General features: G+C 47.2%; 1 long non-coding RNA gene and 1 gene segment (V, D, J or C); both read left to right on the top strand.

The window, feature by feature from the left end:
• The window catches only part of LOC114107001 (signal-regulatory protein beta-1-like), a 75210-nt gene that overhangs the window by 30650 nt on the left and 18145 nt on the right, over nt 1–26415 (top strand).
• LOC139704760 (uncharacterized) lies at nt 2–6472 on the top strand. Its single transcript, XR_011706746.1, has 3 exons — nt 2–2426; nt 5460–5651; nt 6182–6472. It is a non-coding gene; the product is annotated as an uncharacterized lncRNA (long non-coding RNA).

The raw sequence follows: 26415 nt of genomic DNA on the forward strand, positions 1-26415 counted from the left end.
AAATGGTGTCTCAGTGCTTTTAGGTGGACAGAAAAGAGTGGCCCATTTTAGCTGTAGCAAAGAACTGGAGATTGAAGGGCAGATACAAGGAAATCAAGTTGTCAGGCTGTGGCAATGTGGACACCAGGGTGGGGGGTCTGACCTCACTGGGAGGTGGTGTGGAGGGAGGTGTGGCTGTTTCTGAGGAAGGGAGGGTCACCCTCAGAGCTGGGATCCAGGAAGATCACTCTGTGCCTGAACACAGGCGAGAGGTCAGAGAGCTTCCCAGAGCTCTGACCGAGGTCTAGGCCAGGGACGCTGAGGCCCCTGTGGGCAGTGGGAGTACAGATGAGGGCAAGATCCTGGGGATTGAAGTCGGTAGAATCACCGAGTCTTGGCAGCTAACTAGAAGAGTCAGGGGAGACGGAGGACCCAAGCCTGACTCCCCGATTGCCCTCCGGAGCAGCCGAATGGTTGAGATCAAGCCCAAGGGCAGAAGAGGCTTGGGGAGAATGTCAGCCGTTCTTCACTGTTGTGACTAAATACCCGAGGAAATGAACTTAGAGGAGGAAAGACTTATTTTGGCTCCGGGTTTCCATCCACAGTCAGCTGGTTCCGTGGCAGGGGTCTGGTGGGGAGGCAGAACATCATGGTGGGGACGGGCTGGCAGAGGCAGGCGGGGAACCCATCAACAGATCAATCCACCCATGGTGTCAGAACCCCCAGGAACCAAATCACTTCTCAAAAGCCCTGCCTCCAGACGTGGCTGCATTTGGGACGAAACCTCAACCCAGGAGCCTTTGCGGGGACATTTGGGATTCCAAGGGTCCCAGGGAGGAAGATGCAGGGATGGAGCTGCCCCAGAGGCTCGGCACTTGAGAAGTCGGAGGGCATCTGCGTGGCAGATCCCGACCTGGAGGGAGGTCTCAGGACCGGGCTGGGTGTTTGATGATGGTTACGGTCCTGAGTTTGGCTGGCTTGTCGAGGGAGACAGATGGAGGGGAGGGGGCATGGCAGAGACCCTGGCTGCTTCTGTCCCTTTGTCCCATGTGTGCCCCCCAGGCTCTTCCCCGTCCCCCACGACCCTCCCCCACTTCCTCTCATCTGACTTCCTTTCTGGCCTTGTTAGCTGCGTCATTTTAGGGAACTTGGAAACCAGACCTCGTGTGTCTTCAACTTACAAAATTATACACTCCAATGAGCCGGAAAGGGGTTTTTGGAATAATTCTATTGAAAATATGTGGGTTTTCGCCTTGAAATGATCTTCCTGAAATTATCCCCTTTCTCTCTTTATAAATATTAAAAAGAAGGAATCGGAGCTTAGTGCTCTAAATCCCTATTCAGAGACTCTCTCTTCTGCCTCCCAGGAAAGCAACCGAGAAGGAAGGGAGGAGGATGGCTCAGTTCCCTTTAACAGATCCTGCACCCCAGCCCCTGAGCCGCCTCTGGCGGTGGCCCTGACCAGCCTCTCCTCATCCCCCCTCAGCCCAGCTGGGACGCAGGACTTGCTGGAATGTCCTGTGTCCCTGTGGGGGTGTGGGGAAGAGCACAGCAGGGCCCAGGAAGCTTGGGAAGATGGAGATGAGGGAGATGGACAGACTGAAGTGGGAAAAGAGAGTGTCAACAGGGAGGGACCCAGCGAGTCAGTGACACTGAGGGACACCCTGTAGTGCTGGGAGAGGGGAGATGGAATGTGGAGAGAGAGAGAGAGAGAGAGAGAGAGAGAGAGAGAGAGAGAGAGAGAAAGTAGCACACAGATGCAGAGAGACAGAAAAGGAAAACAGGAATAGAGACACTCGGAGGGTTAGGGGAAGAGGCAGAGGCAGAAAATAAGACAGAGAGAGAGTCACGGGGGTGGGGGCTCACAGAATGGAGATGACACAGATGGACAGATGGGGTAGAAAAGAGCCAGAGACCTTAGGTCAGAGATGGAGGCAGAAGAGCAAGACCCAGTGAGCCAGTGACCTGCAGGAGGGTGGGCAGGGCCCGGGGTCTTGCCACCTCAGGGTAGAGCATGGGTGGAGCAGGTTCCCATGCATGGTGACACTGGAGGAGGGGAGCCCCTCACTCCCAGCCTGCTCCCTCCGGTGCGCACCCCAGTCCCACACCTGGAGCTAGGCATGGCCAGTCGTTGGTACACAGAGGGGAACATGGCCCTGGCAGCCCAGAATCGGCCTCAGTTCTGCCAGTCCCTGTGGGGTCACCTCTGGCACCTGATTCAGTCTTTTGGAGCCTTGGCTTTCTCATTTGAAAAGTGAGGGCGATAATACTTATGTCCTGGGGTGCCATAGCACCTACATGAGGCATCTTCTGGGGACAGCAGGTGTCTACCGTAAGTCCATTGACCTCTTGCATCCTGGAATCTGGGGCTCAACTATCATCCTCTTGTGATCTTGCAGTTGACCAGCACTGACCTTGGAGACCTGGGGTAGAGCCATACCCCACAGGTACCTCAAAAGGGAAAATCCAGAGGAGGGAGGGAGCGGGAAGTCTTTGTGGGTGGGAGCGTTCCCTAGACAGCCTTCTCAGGCAGCCGTGGTGGGTGCAGTAGGCAGCAGGCAGCGGAGGGGCTGGTGCACTTCACTGGTCTGCCAGTGACCTTGAGCCTCTCCAGGGCTTCTGCCTGCCCAGCTGCCTGAGTGGGGGGGTCGGACTCCCAGGGGCCTTTGAGTCCCTGACGTTCAGGGGTTCTCAGAGTCTATGATTGTAAGCAGCCCGACCTCGGGGGGGGGGGGGGGCAGGAGGGTGTCCCGAACTCCCCCCACCCTCCTGCCAAGACTGCGGCGGGAACAGAGGCCGCGGGCTCTGAAGGATCTGTCACAAAGCGCGGTGGTCGGTTACCGGTTACCACATAAGCCAAGCCCTTGATCTGCCGTGTTTGAGGAAACCCTTTGTTCCTTTCAAGTCTCTATTCTCTCAGCCAGGGCTGGTACAGGGACCGAGGCAGTGAGTTTTCTCTTTCTTCTTTTTCTTTTTGGATTTTTAAAAATAACTGGCTTGTGCGTTCAGGCAGTATTCCAGAATTGGGTTCCCAGGCTGGGGTTCAGGGCCAGGGACTCCCGCAGCCCCTTAACCCCCAAAGGCCTGGGGGGAGGGAGAGCCTGAGGCTGACGGGGGAGGGGAGGCCAACACAGTGCCCTCCCTAGGGACCCAGGCTCAGGGTCCAGTCCTGGGAGGCGAGGATGAAGGACACAGATGGAACAATGGGGGCTTCCATCCCGGCAGTAGCACCCCCAAGCTGGCCAAGCCTGGTGCACCCCTGTGCTAAGCTTAGAAGCCCTAGCAGACCTGGCTGATGGCTCCCTGCTGGGTCCATGCCAGTTTGACATGGACAATCCATGTCCTTCCCCACGCCCCTCGGATAAGTCCTGAGGATCCTTTAGGGCCCTGTGCTTTGAGTGTCTACTCCCAATTACATTTGGCCTGCAAAATGAAACCCACCTCCCGAGCCCGGACAAGATCCCCTCTAAGGCACCGACTGGAAATGGACACGCAATAAATACTTGGTGAATGGACCATTTCCCCCCCTTTCTTTTTTTAGCCTTCACTACATGCCAGGCACTCTTCTAAGTGCTGTTCTAAAAGTGAACAAAATAAAGTTCCTGACCTCAATCTAATGTGTGTGGGGGAGACGGGAGGTAAACAAATAAGCAGAGAGATCTTTCATGTCAGGTGGCGATCAGTGCTATGAAGAAAAATGAACAAGGGAGAAGCCACAGGAAGTGACAGGGCATGGGGCGGGGGAGGGGGCGGGTGGCACATGGCGGATGACATGCTCAGAAAAGGCTTTCTGAGGAGGGGACATGGGAGTCCAGAACTCAACAATCTGAGGGTCTCCTGGGATCCCGTCCCTCTAGATTTTGAGTCCCCGTTGGTCTGACTGCAAGATTTTAATTTTTTTTGTTGTTGTTGTTGAGTCTAGAATCCCAGGAATCTAGGAACCATTAATCCAGAGTCGAGATGTTCGCTGCTCTTAGATTCCCTGAGGATGCTTTTACTATTCCATGACTCCGAAATTCTAGGATTCACGGAAGCATCGTTTTGCTTGAATAGATTCATTGCCTACCCTCTCCTCACTACCCCTAGGAAACGGAGCTGAAAATAGTAACAGTCCAACAAGAAGCCATTGCAGCTCTAAGTGCCACAGTCAACAAATGGCCCGACGTTGCTCTGATGGTTTAATAGCTGCAGCTCCAGACGAGCCCATTCAGGAAGGCTCTTCAGTTGATGGAGAGGAAGAGTGAGGATGGGGGTTGGGGGTGGCTTGTGGCTGGCCCTGGGGGAGGTCTGTGCCACCGTCAGGCCGAAGGCCGGTGCTCTGGAGGACAGGTTGACTATTGGCAAGGAAAGCCCTGGTAGGCTGGGTCAGGCCCCTTAGCCCCTGGGAACCAAGATGGCGGAGATGTCAATGGGAGAGTAAGGAAAGTTGACACCAGGTTGAACCTGAAGACCGCAGAGCATGCGGGGATGGCAGAAAGCCGGGAAGGCAAGCCCCAGGTGAAGGGAATGGCGGGTTCAAAGGTCCTGAGGCCAGAGGGAGCGGGCAGGTTTTCTGGGTAGTTGGAGCATAAGACAGTGAGGAGATTTCAGGGGGAGGAAGGGTCCGCATCCCACAGGGGTTTGGAGATCAGGGCTGGGAATGTGGGAACTGCTGGAAGGCCTTAAACAGGGAAACAAGACAATGTAAGTCCATCTTTAAAAGATTCCCAAGTTCTCTGAGTAAAATGGATGACCGGGGGCAAGAGTGGAGGTTGGCCCAGTGGAAGATCACCAAATCGATTTTCCAGGGGATACGAGGGCGGCAGAAGATCCATCTCTTCCTCCATCCCTTCGTCTTCCCTCCTGTGTTTCCATCTCTGCCTCCTCCCCTCCCTTCCTTTATCCATCCACCAATTAACTGAACACCTACTAAGTGTTAAGGGGAGTCGGCCGCAGAGCTGAGGTTACAAGGATGGATTAAACACGGTTCTCAACCACGAGGCGCTCGCCAAACAGCGGGGTTGGCAAAGTTGCCACGTGGTGGAACACAGACAGCTCCAGCCCACGGCAGGTCCTTGTCTGTCCCCGAAGGTGACCAGAGGCCTCTGGGAGGAGATGCCGGGGCTGGAGTTGGGCCTTTTGAAGGACATGGAGGAGCTGGGTGGAGACCAGGAGGGAGCTCCAGTGGGCGTGCCCTGGCTGGGGAGCTGAGGGCCGGGGGTGGCTGGCTCAGCCACTGTGGGGGGACCCTGGGGAGAGGAGTCTGGGCCCCTCGGGGAAGGGGGCAGCGCCGCCCCTTCCGATCAGCACCGCCTGCCCGTGCCAGAGCTGAGTAATTTAATTAAGTGCCAGCTCTCCAACAAGATGCAGCTGTTTAGCAGATGTCGCCTTCTACCCCAGATGGAGGTGCATCTTGGCGACGGGCACAGCATTTCCTGGGCGTCTAATTTGCGAGGCTTTGGAGGGGAAGGAATTCAAGTCGCTCCCTTTTTCTTCATTAGCCATCAGTCACAGCGCACCCCCTCCCTGGCACCGCCCTGCGTCACACATTCCTATGGCTTCACTTTGGACTGGAGGCAGAGAGGCTGGCTGGAAGGACGGCCGGGTCATCGTCACTCAGAAAAACAAGAGGGAAAGGGAACCAAACAGTTGCCAACCTACAGAGCCTCCAAGACCTTTTATGACGGTGGAAAGTAGGTTCACCCCAACTTTTATGAGAGGACTGTGAAGAATAACTGCTATCTGTTGAACAACGGCCATGCTGATTCTCCAACTCCTGCACTAGCCAGGCTTGGTCCTGCCACAGGGCCTTTGGCCTTTCCGCCTCTTTGGCTGGAAATATTCTTTCCAGATACCCATGTGACTAACTCCCCCTATTATTATTTTTTTAATTAGTCCGCCTCTTGTATCTATGGGTTCCACAACCACAGATTCAAACAACTGTAGGTTGAAATTGTTTAAAAAAAAAAACCTTTCTTGTCATCATTCCCTAACAATACAGTATAACAGCTCCTTAGAATTATTAGAATTATTAATTTGAGATTATAATTAATCCAGAAGTGATTTAAAGCATGTAGGAGTTCATGCATAGGTTTTCTTTTAAGTACAAATACTCCACCAATTTATATAAATGATTCAGCATTCTTAGACTTGGTATCCAAGGGGGTCCTGGATACCGAGGGATGCCTGTGTGTTTGTTGAGTGTCTGTTTTTTCTCTTCTAGATTTTAAGTTTCCAAGGACAAGAATTTTCAGCGGCTCCATCCATCGTGGTCCCCACCCCCAGCCCTCAAAACGGTGCTTGACACAAGACGGAGTTTTATAAATATTGGTTTAGTGGGTGGAAGAATGATGGATGTGTCTTACGGAACACAGGAGAGTGGGGGAGATAAAATGACCCTCTTAGACTCACAGCCGACCGGGAGAGGGCTGGGATTTCAATTCAGGTCCGCCTGATTCCAAAACTCTGCCCCTTTCATTTCTTCTCCATGGCACTAATATATTCTTCCTCTGTTCCCACGGTTAGTGCATCTGTCCCTCTAGAGTGGCAGCCCCGTTCAGAGCCTGGCACCCAGGAACTGCCTGATAAGCTGATGAAGGAAGGAAGAGCCTGGATATGGGAGCCTGGGTCTCCACACCCTTGCTGTGCCTCTATTGCCTCGGAGGGTCAGGAGAGGCAAGACCCTTCCCTGATCCCTCCCACAAACAGGCTTCTCCTGTAGGTAACAATGCTAGTTAGGAAGGCATCTTTCATGCCATTTTACAGATGGGGAAGTTGAGTTTGATCAGAGAGGTGATTTGCCTTGCCCAAGGTCACCCAGCCAGTGAGTGGAGGAGCTGGCGTTTGAGTCCAGGCCTCCAGAGCTTATTTGTCATCCAAGAGGGACCCTCGATTAAAGCTTACTGGCTGGGTCCACCCGAAGGCAAGAGCTATCTGGCCCGAAGGTCCACGCAGAACCTACTAGAAGCCAGCACTTCCCCCTCAAGGTCGGTGCTGTTGGGGCCAATGTGAAGCTCACCTTTAATTCACTACTCCCCAGTTCTGTCCATTCAAGTGAAAACTTTCATGTTATTTTCACCCAAATCCCCCGTCGACTTCAATGGAAGCTTTGAATCCAGAAGGAAGGTCAGAAAGCGGGTTTTTGGAGGTAGCGCCAGAGCCTGATGGAAACCACATTAGCATATTCATTATCATCAGGGCGCTTTGAATGTGTTTTTAAGCTGTTCCCTTAAAGTGACTAGGGGACAATGGCTCCTTTCTGCTCATGGACTCCTGGGTCCTAAGCCAGGCTGTGGTCGGCTCCCGTGGGCTCCTCTGCACTCCCCAAGTGGCAACCGTGAACCCGTGTTGTTGCGTAAGGTAACGGGAACCTTCCCCCTCCAGGAGCCCTGGTGGTGAATGAGGCTCATCATCATCTGGTTGGGAGGAAACATCGCTTCCAGTCCTTCAGGCAGCTGTGGTGGAACCCCAGGGATGTGGTCAGGGAACAAAAGATGTGGCTAAGCTGGGCGCCGTGGCACACACCTGCAGTCCCAGCACCTGGAGGCTGAGGTAGGAGGATCGCAGTTCAAGACCAGCCTCAGTAACTGACGGAGAACTTGTCTCAAAAATAATAAGGGCTGGGGATGTAGCTCGGGGGCAAAGCATCCCTGGGCTCAACTCCTAGATCTTCCCCCTTCCCCCAAACCAAAGTTGTGACATTGCCTTCTAAGGAGGCTGGACCTGCTTAACAGGAGGCCCCTGAGGGCCTTGAGGGCTCAGGATGAGTCTGGGTTGACACAGTTGTTGTTCGACTCCAGCAAGGGCCAGGGTCACCTGGGGAGCAATTTGTGACAATCAATACCCAGCACCCCCCACCAGAGTACCTGGACCCCAGTGTGAGTGAGTGCATGTGGGCAGGGTGGGTGGACACCTGGGCATCAAAGGTTTTCTGTGTCCCCAGATGACTCCAGTGTGCTGACTAATGGGTGGGCAGAGCTGAGCTGCTCTCTTCTCAAACCAGAGGCCAGGGGAACAAAGAAGTTCTGGGGTGGATGATGGTGGGGAAGAGGGGCGACAGGAAGTCCTCTGGGGAAGTACCAGGGTCAGAAAGAACTGGGGAAAATCAATCTCTCTCTCTCTCTCTCTCTCTAACAATTTCAAACTGCAGAAAATTGGTCCCAAATACCTGATGGGAGTGTGTCTTAGATCTCACGTGAGGCGCCTGTAACACAAAAAAGGAGCTGTAAAGTCAGTAGCTGGCCGTGAGTCCGTAGTGAGGAGGAAAGGACTGGTCTGGAGTTGCCCCTATGGGGGTGACCACAAAGGGCATTATTGCAGATGGAGAGCAGCGCCAGGTCTTTGGGGCCTCCTCACCTGCAGGCTATGCCAAGGGACGTCCTGGTGCCACAGCCCTCTCCATTGCCACTTTGGGTTTTCAGTTGCCCTAAAGTGAAAGGGGAGGGCTGAGCCAGGCTGCTTGGTTGCAAAGGGCAAAACCCCTCTGATGACCCCCAGCCAAAGAGTGGTTGCAAAGCGGCAGGGATTTTGGCTAGACACCAGAGAACGCAGCTGAGCCCCTGGAAAAGATTCTTGGAGATCCAGTGTGCAGGGGCTGAGTTCATTCGTGGCCTGTCGGGAGCTGGGCTTGGTCTTCACCGTCTGAACCGCATGGCTGGATGGAGCTGCAACCTGGCTACACGATGGGCAGCCTGTGGGTCAGGTGACTCCTCCTGCTCCAATCAGATGTTGTGGTGGTCATGGAGGAAGTGGGTCCACAGTCAGAGTCAGCAATGGTAAGGACGCCATCATCCTGTCAGTGTGGCGTATCGATGGAGGCCGACTCTGCATCAGACAGCTTGGGTTCAGGGTCAAGTTCAGCCTCCACCATTTCTCACCATGTGGGCTTGGGCAGCTTGCTGGACCTCTCTGTATCCCCATCTTTTTTTGAGGGGGTTTTTGGGTATTGAACTCAAGGATACTGACTACTGAGCCACATTCCCAACCCTATTTTGTATTTTATTTAGAGACAGGGTCTCGTTGAGTTGCTTAGTGCCTCACTTTTGCTAAGGCTGGCTTTGATCCTCCTTCCTCAGCCTCCCAAGCTGCTGGGATTACAGGCATGTGCCACCATGCCTAGCCCTCATCCCCATCTTTACATCTATAAGCAGGAAATAGTAATGTTACTTAACGTCTTAGGAGTATGGCTAGGGATACATGAGCTAATCGATGAACTATTCATAGCACAGAATTTAATGAGGACTCAAAAAGTGCCAGCCAGTGTTATCATTCCCAGTGGTCCATCGGTTCATCTGTATTCAATTGGGTACTTCGAGGCACATTCTCACTTGATTCCTAACAAAATCCTCAAGAGATAGGGCCTCTTTCAGTCCCCCCTTATAGATGTGAGAATGAAGTACAGAGAAATTCTACAATCTCTCTAAAGGCCCTTCAGCCAGTAAGGACTGGTTGGTTCCAACACTGGTATGTCTGACTCCAGACCCCGTGGTCTTGGCCACTCTGCCCCCCACCAGGGCACCCCTATGAAATGCTCACCCAGGGCCACTTCCTCAGTGAGGCTGTGAACAGGAGCCCCCCAGAGATGCTGTGCTTTCCTTGACCTTGCCCCCAACCTCAGACCTCCCCAACCCCCAGGAGATAATGTATGCAAGTGGGGGCTGCAGCCCTCTGGGTCTCCTGGGGAGGCTGGCTCAGCTCTCCCATGTGGGCCTCAGCATTGTGATTGGCTAACAGAGCAGGGACTGTTCCCTCCCATTTGACAGATGCAGAAACCGAAACTCGTTAAAAGGGCAGAAGCAGGAGAGGAACCTGGGTTTGTCTATCTCTTTCTCCTCCCCCTTCCTCTTTGCAGGGGAAAAATTGAACTTGAGGAGGTCTGGGCTTCGTTGTAGGTTCTTGAACAAAGGCAAGAACTGGTGTCAGAAGAGTGTTTTGGAGCTGGGGGTGGAAAGAGACTCCTTTAATTGGGCTGGATATAGGCTTTTCCACCCCAGGAAACCACAGGGGCCAAGGGAGAGGCTGTGGCTCTCGGCTTACCTGTGTGTGTCCGCCAGAACACACGCCAAGCCCGGGCCTTGCTCGTTCTCAGCAGGGCCCGGCCTTCCCAGGTGCAGGCACGTCAGCCCACAGCTCCACTCTGACAGCTGAGGACTCGAATCTCGGTTTTCACCTACTCACTGTGTGACCTGGATCAAGTTGCCTGAGCTCTCTGGCATTGGCTCTCCTCACCCGGGACCCCTCCTCAGTGGGTTAGGGTGCACATCGAGCGAGATGTGTTTTTAGAGAGCTTGGTGCTTCGCCTGCCGTGTGGTGGATGTCATTATCGTCATTTCAAGAATGACAATCTCTTGGTCCTCACAAGAAAACCTCCAGATTCTTGCTGTTGGCATGGGAATGATCCGAAGATTTGCCTTTTAGGAAAACAAGACATAATAATAAAGGCAAGATGATTTTGATGACAGTGTGGGGGCTGTAGTAGGAGGGACAGAGAGTGTAACATATCTGCTGGGAATGTAGTTGGTGGTTGGTAGAAAAAAAATCCAATGGTGGAACAAATTTCTAGTTCTTTCTCAGTGGCCATACTCTTCTTCTTCCTTAGTCAAGGGAATCCCTAATTTTAAGCCGAGCACATGTCATCCTGGAATAAACACTAGATTCTAGCTTCCCTTCCATGCACTAGGTATAGCCATGTGAGTCCCAGCCAGTGGGAAATGTTGCAAGTAACTTCTAGAAAATGTCTTTCAATGCCTCCCTTTCTTCTTCTTCTTCTTCTTCTTCTGAGAGAGAGAGAATTTTTTAATATTTATTTTCAGTTTTCGGTGGATACAACATCTTTATTTTATTTTGTTATGTGGTGCTGAGGATCAAACTCAGCGCCCCGCGCATGCCAGGCGAGCACGTTACTGCTTGAGCCACATCCCCAGCCCCCCTCCCTTTCTTCGTGCTGCCTGGAATATGAGATGTGGTGGCTACATCTCAAGCAGCCATCTTGGGTCACGTGGTACATTAAAAATGCCTGGAGAGAAAGAGTCTATTTTCTCTGCATTTGAATCTGGGCTGGACTGTGACTACTTGGACCAATAGAGTAAGTGAAAATGATGCTAAGTCACCTCTAGGCCTAATCCTTGAAGGGTTTGGCAGCTTCTGCCATGGCCTCTTAAAGATATGAGCTGCTATGAGGTCAGCAACCCTGCTGGAGTGGCCACCTGGAGGGGCCCTGGGTTTACATCAAGAGGGACCCAGTTGAGCACAGTATTCCTCTCACCCACAATAAGTCACCAGTTAACCAAATATAACCATCTGGATCTTCCAGATGGGCTTAAGCGTAGATCAAATGTGACCAAGTGACTCTGATCCCATGGATCCTTGACAGATCACCAGACTGAGCCTTGTCCACGTTTCTGACTCACAGAATGGTAAAAAAATAAAATAAAATGGTTGTAGTTTGGGGGCAGTTTGTAACGTGGCAATGCACCATGAGCCCAGACCAGGAGGTGGACGTTGAGAACGGTACAGCAATGATCCAGCCCTGGCCTGGCTACCTCCGAATTTCTTATGAGAAAAATAAACCTTGTTTGTTTGAGCTCTGATGACACTTGGGCTATCGCTGGGGCCTCAGTTTACCCACTAATGTAAAAGGAAGCATTGATCTCCTCCTTCTTGCCTCCCGAAGGTGCCTGAGGAGGTGGAGCATGAATCAAGAAGGGAAGATGTACTGTAAACAGTGCTTCTGTCCCCGAAGACCAATTAGTGACATGTGCAAACATTTATAATCCACTTAATGCGTTCATAACGGTGCAAGCCTGTCATGAACCCACTGCAATAGATTGTGGAACCAGACACGTTAAGGCCGCCGGCTCGTCCCCGCTACTTTCTAGCTTGACGAATTGGGCCAGTCACTAAATCTCGCCAAGACTTAGTTTCCTCATCAATAAAACACAGACGTTGTGATTTCCCCCACAGAGTCTGTGTGAGGATTAAATTAAATGAGATTAATCCATCTATTTGATAAGGATTGAAGATCTGCTATGCGCTGGGCCACACCCACCCCTAATCCTGGGGAGGCTGGTGCCCACTCACCCCTAAATCTAAATATTTATAAGTTATAAATCAAGCTAATGCTGTGCTTAGGAAAAACCGCTCCGTCCTTCTGCTGGGTTAGTACAACCGCAGAACTGCCTGGAAGGCCAAGTTCAATTTAGACACCTCAGACTTTGTCAGAGGTTGTGCGGAGGCGAGCGCAGAGAGCAGCCCAGCCCTGCCCCTCACCCCCCAGCCCACCACCTCCCCTTTCACCCTCAGCACTACCCAGGGCTGTGGACATCTCAGGCTGCATGTCCCAGCTCCACCCACACCCCACACTGCATAGTGACCCTCGGCCACACCAGAGGCCAGAAAGCAGGTCTGGGACCTCGAGGCAAGGAACTCTAGGATCCCAGGAACCTGGAATATTCTAGAAAGAGAACATGGGCTTGGGCAGGTGTGTCCCCTGGCACTGTGGGGTGCATGCAGCTGGAAGATGGTTAGAGGGTCCTTGAAAGTGTGGGGAGCAGGGCAGCGTGCCCCTGGCCTGGGTGCTGGGATCCATGAGTAGATCAGGTAGAAGTCTCCCTGCCCCCAGAAGGGTGGGAGTCACTACAGTCTAAGCCTCCATCTCAGCCCTGCCTCTAAGACTGAGGGCTTAGCTGATCTGACATTTCCAAGTTTGTGTTAGAGACAAAGGCTGGGGACGTGGTGAATGTCAACACCAATCTCCTGGAAGCCAGGAGGCCAGATGCGAGGGGGTGGTGTTTAAGGCCTGGGTAATTCACTTCCTTCCCCAAGTCTACACGGCTCATCCGGAGGGCCCCCCACCCCCACCTAGCCACACCAGAGCACCCTGGGCACAGCACCATCAGCACCCGTGAGGACAGCACAACTTCCCCCCAGCTCCCTGCTGGCTGCCAAGCCTGCCCACCTGGTTTTCGACTATGTCCAACCTCCTCGGTCACCCATCTTCTGCAGCTCCCCCTAACTGGCTTCAGGGGCAGGCAAGTCCCCCTTGACCTTCCTTTGATCATGAAATGCTCAGTCCATCCCTCCACCTTTGCCCTTGCTGTGCCCTCTGCCTGGAGTGCCAGCTCTTTGCCTGGCTGAATTCTGTCACTGTTCAGGCCTCAACAAGTGGCCCCATGCATAGAGATGTTGGCTGGCACCCTTTGGGAAGGAGCTCCCCTCCAGCACTGGCTGGCTTGGGGACGGTGGCTGGTCAGCCTTTGCAGTTCTTCCTAGCACACCCAGGAGTGCAGGGAGGGGGTGATCCCAGGGCTCCACCTGGAGCTGAACGGTCTAGGCCAAACCTAGCTAGGCCCCACCATCTGCTGGCACCTCGGTATGTTGTTGGATGGTTTCCCCATCAGTGTATTGCTCAGCTTCCTATTTCCTTGGAATAGAAGACTCAACGTCCAAGTTCCTCTTTGTAAAAGGAGGTGAGAATTAATCTCCTAGGTTCGAGGCGATGCGATTACACGGGGTAGCGTGTACATAATATTTAGAACAGAGGCTGGTGCAAGCACGGCATTTGTTTGCTCTGATAGGAACACTTGTTGCTATTGAAACATGAGTGTCTGTGTGTCTTCCTTTCCTCTTTGAAAGGCGACTTCCCTCCCAGCAGTCTCCTCGTCTGCACCGCCGCCTCCCACAGCGCCTAGATAAAGGAATTCCAGCGAGGAGCTGGCACGGGGCTGAGCCCTGATGCAGAACATCTCCCAGTGCATCTGGGGAAACTGAGGCAGGGGCGGACGGCCCTTGCCCTGGGTGATGCCAAGTGAGGGGCTTGCAGGGACCAGCCCTGCTCAGCGTGCGGGCGCCCTCGCCGCTGCCTCTGGAGGAGTGGTGCTGGCGTGGCCCCTGCCGCTGGCTGCCGCGCACCGGCCTTTTTGTTCCCGGCGCGTTCAAGTCTTTCAGGCCAAATAGAAGCGAGGCGGAAAAGCGGCGCCCAGCCCTAGTCAGCTGCGGTTCGGTCCTCCAGTCCCCGGCGCGGGAACAAAGGCATTTGCATGAAAACAGGAACTCAGTTTGCAAAAAAGGACGGATTGGAGGGTGCGTCTTGCGCTCCAGCGCCCCACAGCTGTGCGCCCCTCCCGGTTGGGGAAGGAGAGGGGCGGGGAACCGGTCCGAAACCTGGCTCGCCGGACCCGAGGCTGGCGCTGAGGTCCTAGTGGCCCCCGCACCCCGCCTCCTCCCGGAACCAGCGCGCTCCTGCAGAATCCTCAGGACAATTTAAGGAGGCCTGAGACCCGGGCGCAGCGCCTTGGTGCGGGGGTCGCCGGAACCCGCCCCTGGGAGCGCAGAAAAGCAGGGCCCAAGCAGCACCGCCGGTGGCAACCCCAGGTCTTGCGACCCGGCCCACTCCACCCACACGCGGGCCTTGAGGGTGGTCCCGAGCCACTATAAGCCTCCGTCTCCCGGCCTGGCCAACCGGGCGCAGGAATGCCACAGCACCTATCCCCAGGGAAGCAGGCTTTCCCGGGCCTGGCACGCAGAGGGCTCAGTTACCATGGGCTCCATCCCGCCTTCAAAGCTTTTGCTCAGCAGCTACCTCCCGTTTGAAGCCTCCCGTAGGCAGCTCTTGGAGGCGGGATAAGTGGTGGGAGCAGGGGGTTTAGGAGCTGGAGAAATCTGGATTCAAATTCTGCTGGTCACTGAGCAGCGTGCAACCAGGGCAAGTGCCTCTGCCTGTCAGGGGCCTCAGCCTCCTTTTCTGTAAAATGGGGCATAACACAGTCTGTAAGGTGCTCAGTTCAAAGTCAGGAACCAAGTCCTTAATTCATTCTTAAGTTCACCATTCCCAGTGTACAGATGGGGAGTCGCTCAGGGTAGAAAGGGGCTCTCTCAAGATCATGCGGGGAGTAAGTGGAACCCTCCAGGGATCCTTATTATAGAGATTGCTCATTTTCAGCAGCATGAAGGGCAAGTTCACGAGTGATTTTATAGAGGCGAGTAGAGGGAGGTGAGGGACACGCGCTGTGGGTCATCTAGGTCTCCATTGCTCCGCCTGGCCTGGGTCTGGGAGGGCAATGACTGGGGGATTTGGGGCCTGGAATGAGGTTCTGGGGGGTGGGGCTTAAACCCACGTTGAGACTTTTTTTTTTTTTTTTTTAACTTAAAGGCCAAGCCTCTGCTGTCAGAGCCAGCTTCCTATTCTGGGCAGACCACAGTTCCTCCCAGAGAAGGAAGCCTTGCGCTGCCCTCCAGTGGCCGGCGAGGCTGTGCTGGCCCCAGCTGAAGCTGGAAAACCAGGAAACAAGGTGGGAGCTGTCTTCCAGGGAGGAGAGAGAAGCAGGGAGAGAGGGAGAGGGAGGCATGGGGTGAGGAGGAGAAAACGGGCCTCATTCCTGTGTTGCTATTTGTGGTCCCCATGGATCTTGGGAATGGATCTTGGAAACAGAATCATAAACTCTTGAGTTTGAAAAGCACTGGAGGTTCTACATTTTGCTTTTGTTTGTTTTTGAATAGATAACACATTTACATGATACAAAAAAAAAAAAAAAATGAGGGAAAGGGAAGTCTCCCTTGGACTCTTTCATCAGCCACCGGGTTCCTCTTGCTAGAGACAGCCATTGTTCTGTCTGTGTATCCTCCCAGAGTTGGGGAGATAGAAATATTTCACAGGGCCAGGAACTTCCTTTGTATTATGTACTTTTCTGCATCTAGCAGCTTCACTTAAAAATGTCTAATGGAATTTGTTCTATATTGGTTCCCCTAAGTGGCCTCATTCTGTTGAATGGCTTTGTAGAATCCCATTCTATGGAGCTCCTAAAATTATTGGATCAATCTTTTATTGATGGACCTGGAAGTTGCTCCTAATCTTTTATAATCACAATGTCACAACAAATAACGTTGTGTATTTTTCTACTCGGGTTCCAGTGAATCACTTAGGTATTGCTACAGAACAAACCAACTCCAAAACTCAATGACTAAACAAAAAGCTCTTGTTATTACTCTTGTGGGTCAGCTGGGTGGCCCTGTGGATCCGGGCCAAGTTTGGCTCATTTTGCCTTAGCTCCTTGCCTGGAATTAGACAGGGAGGTCCAGGGGGAGGCTGGGTGGTCTCAGATGGTCTCAATCACGTGTCTGGCAATTGGCTGGCTTCTGGCTGTGGCATGAGGGGTGTGTGGGCCACAGGTCTCCATCATCCAGCAACATCCCAAGATTTCCTGAGACTCCATGATGCGTTTACTTCCATAATCCTATCACAAGCCAGCCTCAAGGCCAATCCAGATTCAAGAGGTGGGGAAACAGAAAGCACTCTTCCCCAGGAGGAACGGTAAAATCATTTGCCAAGGACACCATGCAGGGGACATGAACTATTGTGGCCATTAAGGATACATCAAATTACTCTGTGTGCACCTGCGAATGTACCACAGTGGACTCCACCTTTGTGCATATCTATAAAGAACCAATTTACACAAATAATAATAGATGGTGGAAGGCCAGAGGAGTAGGGGAGGGGGAACTGGGTGGGGGCAAAAGGGAAGGGAGGGAGGAGGTACTAGGACTACAGTGGAACGCACTTTGTTCTGTGCTTGTGTGTGGTGGCACCAAATGAACCCCACTTGTATGTATAGCCATAAAATATTAAAAATGCACTAACAAAAACATTCAAAGTGGTAGAAGGGACTCTATTTGTGTATAATGTGTATTCCCCCCACCATCACCCTCAAAAGATACATTTAAATACAATTTGTATTTTAGGATGGATTTTTATGCTAGGATTTTTATTTTAGATCTATCAAAATTCTGCAAGAATATTGCAGTTTCTATAATCCCTCACCCAGTTTCCCCTATTGTTAACATATTATTCTGGTGCATTTAGCACAACTAAAGAACCGATATTGGTTCTTCATCATATTAGCAAAAGGCCATAGTTTGTTCAGATGTTATTGGTTTTCCTTTGGTGCCTTTTTTTTTCTTTAAGAGTCTCCCACCCAGGACACCACATTGCATCCAGCCACCATATCCCTGTAGGCTCCTCTCAGATCTTTCTTGTTTTCGATGACCTTGACAGTTTTGGGGAGAAGTGGTGAGGCATTCTGTAGATGGTCCTTCAGATTGGGATTGTCAGATGTTGTTCCTGGGATCAGACTCGGGTATGGGCTTTGGGGCTGAAGACCACAGGGGCCATGGGTCCTTCTCAACACATCCTGTCAAGAGAACATGCCACCAGTATCCCTTATCTCTCATGCTAAGTTCTCACCTGGCTGGGACAGAGTTTGCAGGCCTTTCTGCTGTCATTGAACCCTTACTCCCTATCCAAACTGTACCCATACCAGGAAGCCGCCATGGGTAGCCCCTCAGGGAGGATGGAGAATTATATTCTACCTCCTCCAGGGGGGAGTGTTGATATAAGTTATTTGGATTTCTTCTTTTATTTATTCCACAATTTATTACATCGATGTGCACTCACAGATATTTATCTTATACTTAGAGTCAAAATCTAACACAGTCTTTTATTTCTCTGTTCAAATTGTTCCAGTTTTGACTACTGAGAGCCCTTTCCATTGGCCCCTGTGTCTCTTTGACATAGAGACATGCTCCAGGGTCACCTTGTATACATTCTGTCCGGGTTTTACAAATTGCCATTTCTTCAAGGAGTCCTGGTTCCTTTTATTGGAGAATGGGCTTCAAAATTGAGACCCGGGGGCTGAGTGTGCTCCTTGATACTGGGGACCCACTCTTAGTGGGCTGCCCTAGGAAACATACATACATATGTGTATGTATAGTAGCTCACGTATGTACATAACAAGTTCTTTCTGTATTTGTATTAAGCTGGACATGAGCTCATGCTACTGTATCTGGTTCTTTTTTGTTTAATTTTTTTTTATATGTGTAGGTGGATACAATGCCTTTATTTTTATTTATTTTTATGTGGTTCTGAGGATCAAACCCAGTGCTTCACACATGCCAGATGAGTGTGCTACCACTGAGCCACAACCCCAGCTCCTACTGTATCCGGTTCTAACCCAGTCACAGGGCTCATTCTATCTTGTTCCCCTTGGTTATTCACAACCTCCCGCCTCAACAGTGACTGGTCTGGTTCCTACCACCTGTCACTCATTTTCTTAATTGTTCCATTTTGGTACACAGCTGCTTGGGTTTAAGAGTTGTTCACTTGTATCCCTTTGAGAAATAACTTAACTAACCAGAATGCAATGTTGTGGATAGTTCTTTTGATCCGAGTCTTCTAGTTTAGGGTCATTTCCAAAGTTAAAACTTCAATTTCCCATGCCCTTCAGTGAGATGATCAAATTTGTATTACCAATTAATAATTTGTATTACAAATTATTGATAATCATATGTGTAATACAATTAATTACATTGGTGACTTTTGACAAATGAGTACTTTAAGAAAGTATTTTTAGTTGTAAAATAAATAATAACTTTATTTATTCATTTAGGGGGATACCAGGGATTGAACTCAGGGGCACTCAACTACTGAGACACATCCCCAGCCCTATTTTGTATTTTATTTAGAGACAGGCTCTCACTGAGTTGCTTAGTTCCTCACTTTTGCTGAGGCTGACTTTGAACTTGCAATCCCCTGCCTCAGCCTCCCGAGCCACTGGGACGACAGGCCTGTGCCACCGTGCCTGGCTTATTTATTTATTTTTATGTGGTGCTGAGGGTTGAACCTGGTGTCTCTTATGTGCTAGGCAAGTGCTCCACCACTGAGCCACAACCCACACTGAGAAATGGGTCATAACAAAAGGATAGTATAAAAGCTCTTTGTATGTTCTGAATGTTAAATCCTTATCAGAAATATCAGTCTGTCACCCAAGTACCATGCAGAATAGTTTCATGGCTCTGAAATATCCTCTGTGAGGCCTGAGAGTGTAGCTCAGTGGTAGAATGCTTGCCTAGCATGGGCGAGGCCCTGCACCCCAAACAACAGAACAAACACAAACACTAAGGTATCCACTGTTGACTGTCTTCATCCCCTCGTTGACTGTCTTCCTTTCTCCAAACCTCTTTTAACCACTGATCTGTTTTCTATTTCTATCATTTTTGCCTTTTAAAGAAGTCATGAGGGCTTTTTTTTTCTTTTAGCAATATGCATTGACAGCTCATTCATATTGTTACGTGGATTGATGGTTTGTTCCTTTTGATAGTAGGGATGTTTCCATGTTTGTTTATACAATCATCTATTAAAAGACATCTCAGTTGCTACCAGCTTTATTATGAAAAAAGCTGTTATAAACACTTGTGTGCAGGCTTTTGTGCGGACATGAGATTTCTAATCAGTTGGGTAAATACCTTGGAGTGTAATTGCTGGGTCATATGGTAAATCTGTTAACTTGCTAAGAAACGCCTGTCTTCCCAAGTGACTGTCTCATTTTTCATTCCCACCAGCCATAAACGAGAGCTGTGTCTTTGTCAGGACTTGGTTTGGCCATTTTTAAAAAATATTAGCTATTTTAACAGAGGTGCGTACTTGTTTTAGTTTGCATTTTCCAGTTGACAAATGATGTTGAGTATCAAAATCAGTTGACTGACCTTTTACTTATTTTCTGAGCTCCCTGTTTCTTTGATCTATGTATCTGTTCTTTTGAGCAGAGGGTCTCGATTGCTTAGCTTTACAGTAATTCTTAAAATTGGGCAGTGTGAGTCTCCCAACTTTGTTCTTTCTCAGAATTTTGTTGACTATCCAAGTACCTTTGCCTTTCCATGTAAAACTTAAAATCACTTTATCAATATCCACCAAAAGCTATGTTGGGGTTTTGATTGAGATTGCACTGAGCCCGTAGATCAAATTGCGTAGAATTGACATCTTAAAGACATTGAGACTTATAGTCCACAAATACAAAATATCTCCCCATTATTTTCTTTTTATTCTCCAACCTTCCCCACCCCACCCCTAAGCCCCTGATGACTAACATTCTTTTGTCTGCTTCTAAGGGTTCAACTCTGTTAGATTCCACATGTACGCAAGATCACATGCTATTTCTTTCCGTGTCTGGCTTATTTCACTTAACATAATGTCCTCTACGTTTATCACTGTTGCCAAGGACAGGTTTCCTTCTTTATTATCGCTGAATAGTATTCCATTTTAGGTATCTTTGCACCACATTTTCTTTACCCATCTGTTGATGGACACTTATTCCATATCTTGGCTATTTTGAATAAGCTTCAATGAAAATGGAGAGTAGATGTAAACATACTAGTTTTATTTCCTTTGGATGTGTACCCAGTAATGGGATTGCTGGATCTTACGGTAGTTCTATTTCTAAGTTTCTTCATATATTTTCCATAATGGCTTTGATTCCATCACCTGCATTCCTTCGGACAGAGTGCAAGGATTCCCGTTTTTATCCAAACTCATCAATACTTACATGACCCCTTCAGTGTCCACAGAATCAGCAGTAGTGACCCCTCTTTTGATCTTTTTTTTTTCTTGGTGCGAGGGATTGAATTTGGGGTCACTCAACCACTGAGACACCTCCCCAGCCCTATTTTGTATTTTATTTAGAGACAGGGTCTCACTGAGTTACTTAGTGCCTCTAGTTACTTAGACCCTGTGGCTGGGGCTGGCTTTGAAGTCGAGATCCTCCTGCCTCAGCCTCCTGAGCCTTTGGGATTACAGGCGTGCACCACTGTACCTGGCTCCTCTTTTGTTCTTGATGTTGGGGATTTGTGTCTTCTCTTTCTCTTTCTTGTTTAGTCTGACTAGAGGCATCTCAGTTTTATTCATTAATTAATTAAATTAATGAAGCATTTGGCTTCATCGATGTTCTCTACTGTTTTCAATTTAATTGATTTATATGATAATCTACATTGTTTTCTTCCTTCTATTAGATTTAATTTCTTGTTCTTTATTTTTCTAAGGTATAAGTTTAGACTGTTGATTTTAGAACTTTCCTCTTCTCTAATTTACACACGAATGCTATAAATTTCCTTCCAAACACTGAATCCCGCCAGTTTGGACAGTTTGTGTGTTCACTTAGTTCAAAATATTTTCTGATTTCTCTTGAGACTTCTGTTTTGACTCATGGTTTATTTGGAAGTGTATTGTTTCATTTCCAAATCTATTCAGTGATCTTTTTGTGACTGATTTCTAGTTTAACTCTGTTGTGGTCTGATGACATAATTTTATGATGTCTCATCTTTTCGATGGTGAGGTGTGCATGTTGGGGTCCAGAACATGGTCTGTTTTGTGATTGTTCCCTGTGCACTTGAGCATTTGGCTCTGATTGGATGGATATAATCGAAACCAAGCAAATGTCCATCAGTTGATCAGGGAATAAACAAAATGGAATGGTGCAATGGAATAGTATGTCATAAAGTGGAACATTATTCAGCCACAAAAAAGAAATGAATTACTGATAACACACTACAACATGGGTAAAATTTTAAAACATGCTATTTATGACATACTATTCCATTGCACCATTCCATTTTGTTTATTCCGTGATCAATTGATGGACATTTGCTTGGTTTCGATTTTGTGGCTCTCATGAATGAGGCTGCTGTGAACATTGGCATATGCATTTTTGTGTGGATATGTTTTCAAATCCCTTAGGTATATGTCTGAGCATTAAATTGCTTAGTTACATGGGAACCCTATAGTTAACATTTTAAGGAATCACCAAACTGCTTACCCAAGCAGATGCACTGTTTTACAACTCACTAGCAATATAAGAAGGTTCCATTTTCTCTGCTAACACTTGTTATTCTACATCTTTGTGTGTGTGTGTGTGTGTGTGTGTGTGTGTGTTTGTGTGTGGTGTTCTCCTTATTTTGGTTATATATATATATATTTATATCAATCATAGAATTTGCCATTTTAATAATTTCAAATGCATAACTCAGTGGCATTGATTATATTCACAATGGTGTGCAAATGTTGCCACTATCTATTTCATTTTTTTTTTAATACCCAAACAGAAACTCTGCAACTATTAAGGAGTGATTTTCAATTCTCTCCTTCCCCCAGCCCTGGTAACTTCTAACCTACTCTTTGTCTCTGTGAATTTACCTATTCTAGATATTTCATATAAATAGAATTATATACTATTTGTCTGTTTGAGGCACCATTTTCAATTCTTTGGGGCATAAAGCTAGGAGGGGAATTGCTATGTCACATGGTAATTCTGTGTTCAGTATTGAGGAATTGGCAAATTTTCTATCCTGTCTTCACCATTTTACATTCTTACCATCAATGTACAAAGTTCCCAGTTTCTTCATATTCTTATCAACACTTTGTTATTTTCTGTAAAAATATTTTTAAAGCCATCCTGGTAGGTATGAAATAGTTTTGATTTTGCATTTCTTTAATGATTAATGATATTTGAGTACCTTTTCATGTGCTTATTGGCCAACTGTATATCTTTGGAAAAACTTTCATTAAAGTCCTTTGCCCATTTTTTTAATTGGATTCTTTGTCATCTTTTGTTGTTGAATTGTAGTAACTCTTTATATATTCTGGATATTAACCCCTATTAGATATATATAATTTTCAAATATTTTATCTTATGACATAGGCTGACTTTTCACTCTCTTGGTAATGTTATTTGCTTCACAAATTTTAACTTTGATTTTAATTTATCTATGTTTTCTTTTGTTGTTCATGCTTTGGTTACCACTGCCAAATCTAAGGTTATGAAGATTATGAAGATTTCTGTCCATGTTTTCTTCTAAAACTTTTATGAGTTTAGCTTTTATATTGAGGCTTTGATCTATTATGATCTAAGTTTTGTGATCTATTTGTGATCTAAGTGGTAGAGATCCAACTTCATTCTCTTGTTTGGGGAAATCCAATTGTCCAGGCACAATCTGTTGAAGAGACTGTGTTATTGGTTGACTGACTTATCACCTTCATCAAAAATCAGTTGGTCATAGGTATATAAGTTTATTTTTGAACTTCCAATTTTATTTCATTTGTCCATATGTTTATCCTTATGCCAGTATCACAGTGTTTTAATATAATAGCATTATGGTAAGTTTTGAAATCTGGAGTGAGTCTTCCAATGTTGTCTCTCTTTTCAAGATTATTTGGGACTCCTTGTGATTCCACATGAATTTAAATATTGGCTTTCCATTTTTGCAAGAAAGTGTGTCTGGATTTGGATAGAAATGGATTGTTTGGGTGGTAATGGGATACCTTTCTGTTTATATGTCTTTAATTTCTTCTAGAAATGTTCTGTAGTTTTCATTATTCAAGTCTATCGCTTCCTTGGTTAAAGTTATCCCTAGGTATCTGATTCTATTAGATGCCATTTTAAAAGGAATTATTTTTTTTTCATTTCTTTTCCATATTGTTCATTGATGGTATATAAAAATATAGCTGATTTTTGGATATTAATTTTGTATCCAATAACTTTGCTGAAATCATTTATTAACTCTAGTAGTTTTCTTGTCGATTCTGTGAAACTTTCTATAAATAGGATCTGTGAGTGGAGATTATTTCACTTCTTCCTTTCCAATTGTTTGCTTTCTATTTATTTTTCTTGTCTAATTACTGTGGTCAGAACTTCTAGTAAATGTATCTTTGCCTTGTTCCTGATCTTCGGGAAAAAGCTTTTGACCACTGAATACAGTGCTAGCTTTGACTTTTTAAAAATTTTTTTTTCGTAATTGCCCTGTATCATTTTGAAGACCTTTTCATCTATTCCTATTTTTCTGTCTGTTTTTATGATGAAGGGGTTTAGATTTTTGTCAAATGCTCTTTCTGCATCACTTGAGATAATGGTCAAATGGTCATGTGGGTTTCTGCCTCCTCCCTGTGCCTTTGCTCTATCAATGTGAGGTATTACACTGACCTTTTTTTGTTTGTTTGTTTTTTCTCTTTTTCTTTAATGCGCAAGTACCCTTGAATTTCTGAGATAAATCCCCTGTGGTCATGGCATATAATCCTTTAAGAAGATTTCTGAGTTCGGTTTTCCAGCATTTGACATCTCTATTCATAGGAAATATCGGCCTATAATTTTCTTTTTCTTGTGATTTCTTTATCTGGCATTAGAGTCAGGTCATGTCATGCCTCATAGAATGAGTAAAGAAGTATTCCCATCTTAAACTTGCTCTCTCTCTCTCTCTCTCTCTCTCTCTCTCTCTCTCTCTGGTGGTGGTGCTGGGGATTGAACCCAGGGTCTTGTGCACGTGAGGCAAGCACTCTACCAAATGAGCTATATCCCCAGCTCTTCTTTCTATTTTTGAAAGAATTTGGAGGGGATGGAGTTAATTTGTCATTAAATATTTGGTAGAATTCACAAAGGAATCCATCATGTCATGGGCTTTTCTTTGTTGAGAAGTTTTTATTACTACTGTTGTTATTATTACTAATTAAATCTTTTTACTTGTTAAACATCTGTTGAGATTTTCTGTTACTTCATAAATCTGTTAAGGAAATTTGTATATTTCTAGAAATTTGTTCCTTTTACCTAGTTATCACATTTGTTAACATTCTGTTGTTCATAGGACTCTCTTACAATCCTTTTTATTTCTATAAAATTGGTTATATGTCCCTATTTTAAACTCTGATTTTAGTCATTTGATTTTTCTTTTTTTTCCCCTTAGTCAATCTAACTAAAAGTTTATCTTTTTTTTGAAGAACCAACATTTTATTTCATTCATTTTCTATATTGTTCTTCTATTCTTTATTTTCTTTATTTCTGATCTCATCTTTTCTAATTTTTTTCCTGCTAGCTTTGAGTTTGGTTTGATCTTATTTTTCTAGTTCCTCAAGGTATAAAATTAAGTGATTGATTTTATGTCTTTTTTTCTTATTTTTTCTTATTTAATATGGATATTTATAGCTATAAATTTTTCTTTAGGCACCACTGCTGATACATCCATGAGTTTTAGTGTTTTGTTTTTTTTTTTATTTGTCTCGGTCTTTTCTAATTTCCCTTGTGATTTCTTCTTTAACTCATTGGTTGCTAACAATGTGTTATTTAATTTCCATTTATTTATAAACTTTCCAGTTTTCTTTCTGTTATTGATTTCTGGTTTCATTTCATGGTAGAGAAACTTTATATTATTTCAGTCTTTTTAAATTTGGTAAGATTTGCTTAGTTTCTTAACAAATGACCTTTTCTGGAAAACGTTTTTCCATTACAATCTTGAACACATTGATCATAGTTATTTTAAATTCCGCATCTGACAATTCCAGCATCTGTGTTACCTCTTAGTCTGCTTCTGATGATCGTTTTGTCTTTTCAGTGTTTTCTTTTTCTGGCCTTTTGGCACCTATGGTAGGCTGAATAATGAATCTTGAGATGGGGGATTATCCTGGATCTTTCAAGTACACCCTCAACATAATCATATAACTCCTAAAAAGAGAGAGGCAGAGTGAGGCAGAATGAGAGGCAGAAGAGGAAAAAGTGATAGGACCACAGAGGCAGAGATTGGAGTGATTTGGTCCAAGCCAAAGAACCTGGAGGAGGTAAGAAAAGACTCTCTTGGTCTTTCAGAAGGAGCAAAGCCTCCCATTTCAGTTCAGTGATATTGACTTTGGACTTCTGGCCTTCAGAAAAGTAAGACAATAAATATTTGTTGGTTGCAGTCACCAAGCTCATGGTAATTTGTCATAGCAGCCTTGGGAAATCAACACAAGTATGCCTTGTGAGTTTTTGACAAAAGTTGAGGGTGTCCTATGGGATGATAAATTCCAAAGAAAATGGACCTTTAGAGAGAGGATTGATGTTAATCTGGCTAGGATGTGGGCTCCACTTAATGCTTGGTGGGCAAAAATGGCCTCAAGACTCCTTATTGTCTTGTTTTCTTCTCCTATCTTGGCCCTGGAGCTTTCTGGTTGTAGTGCTCTTCAGAGTCTGGGTCTTGCAGCTGTGATCTGCTGATTACACTGCAGCCTTATGGATGTGGTGGTCAATTGTCAGGGAGTGTTTTAATATAGAATCTTTAAAATGGAGAGTTCCTCATCAGTAATCAGGAGACACACAAGATGGAAGTAAAGATTTTATTACTCATAGGTCCTGGGGGTACATGGTACATCCAAAGGCCACCCACACAGAGGTCAGGGAGCACAAGAGAGACTGGGGGACCCACGTGCTAGTGCCCTTGTTGGATCCAGAGTGAGATCCAAATAGGTTTCCTGTGGGAAATTTTAATTGGTGGGTTTTAAGCAAGTAGGTAGGAGTCCCTGGAGGTCAGCCTCGACTGAGAGGTGGACACTGTGGCAAATCTGCCGTCCCTGTGCGGCTGTCAAGTAGGTTGCACCAGGCTGTGCCACAGGGAGGTGGTCACCAGGAAGAAGTTGAGTTAGGCAGAGATACCTACATCAACCACAATGAGGAACTAGGACGAAGGTGACACTAGAAAATGTCCAGGGTGACTGCGTCCTGCTTCTTAAATGAGAAAGCCCAACCTATGTTCAAAACGGACACCGAGGCACTGCACAGTGCTAAGACTCCACCGTGGGGAGGGAGGGGTCTGTCACCCTCTAAGTCGTAGTCTTCTGGGGGC

Source organism: Marmota flaviventris, chromosome 2, assembly GCF_047511675.1.
Source record: "Marmota flaviventris isolate mMarFla1 chromosome 2, mMarFla1.hap1, whole genome shotgun sequence".
Lineage (NCBI taxonomy): Eukaryota > Metazoa > Chordata > Mammalia > Rodentia > Sciuridae > Marmota > Marmota flaviventris.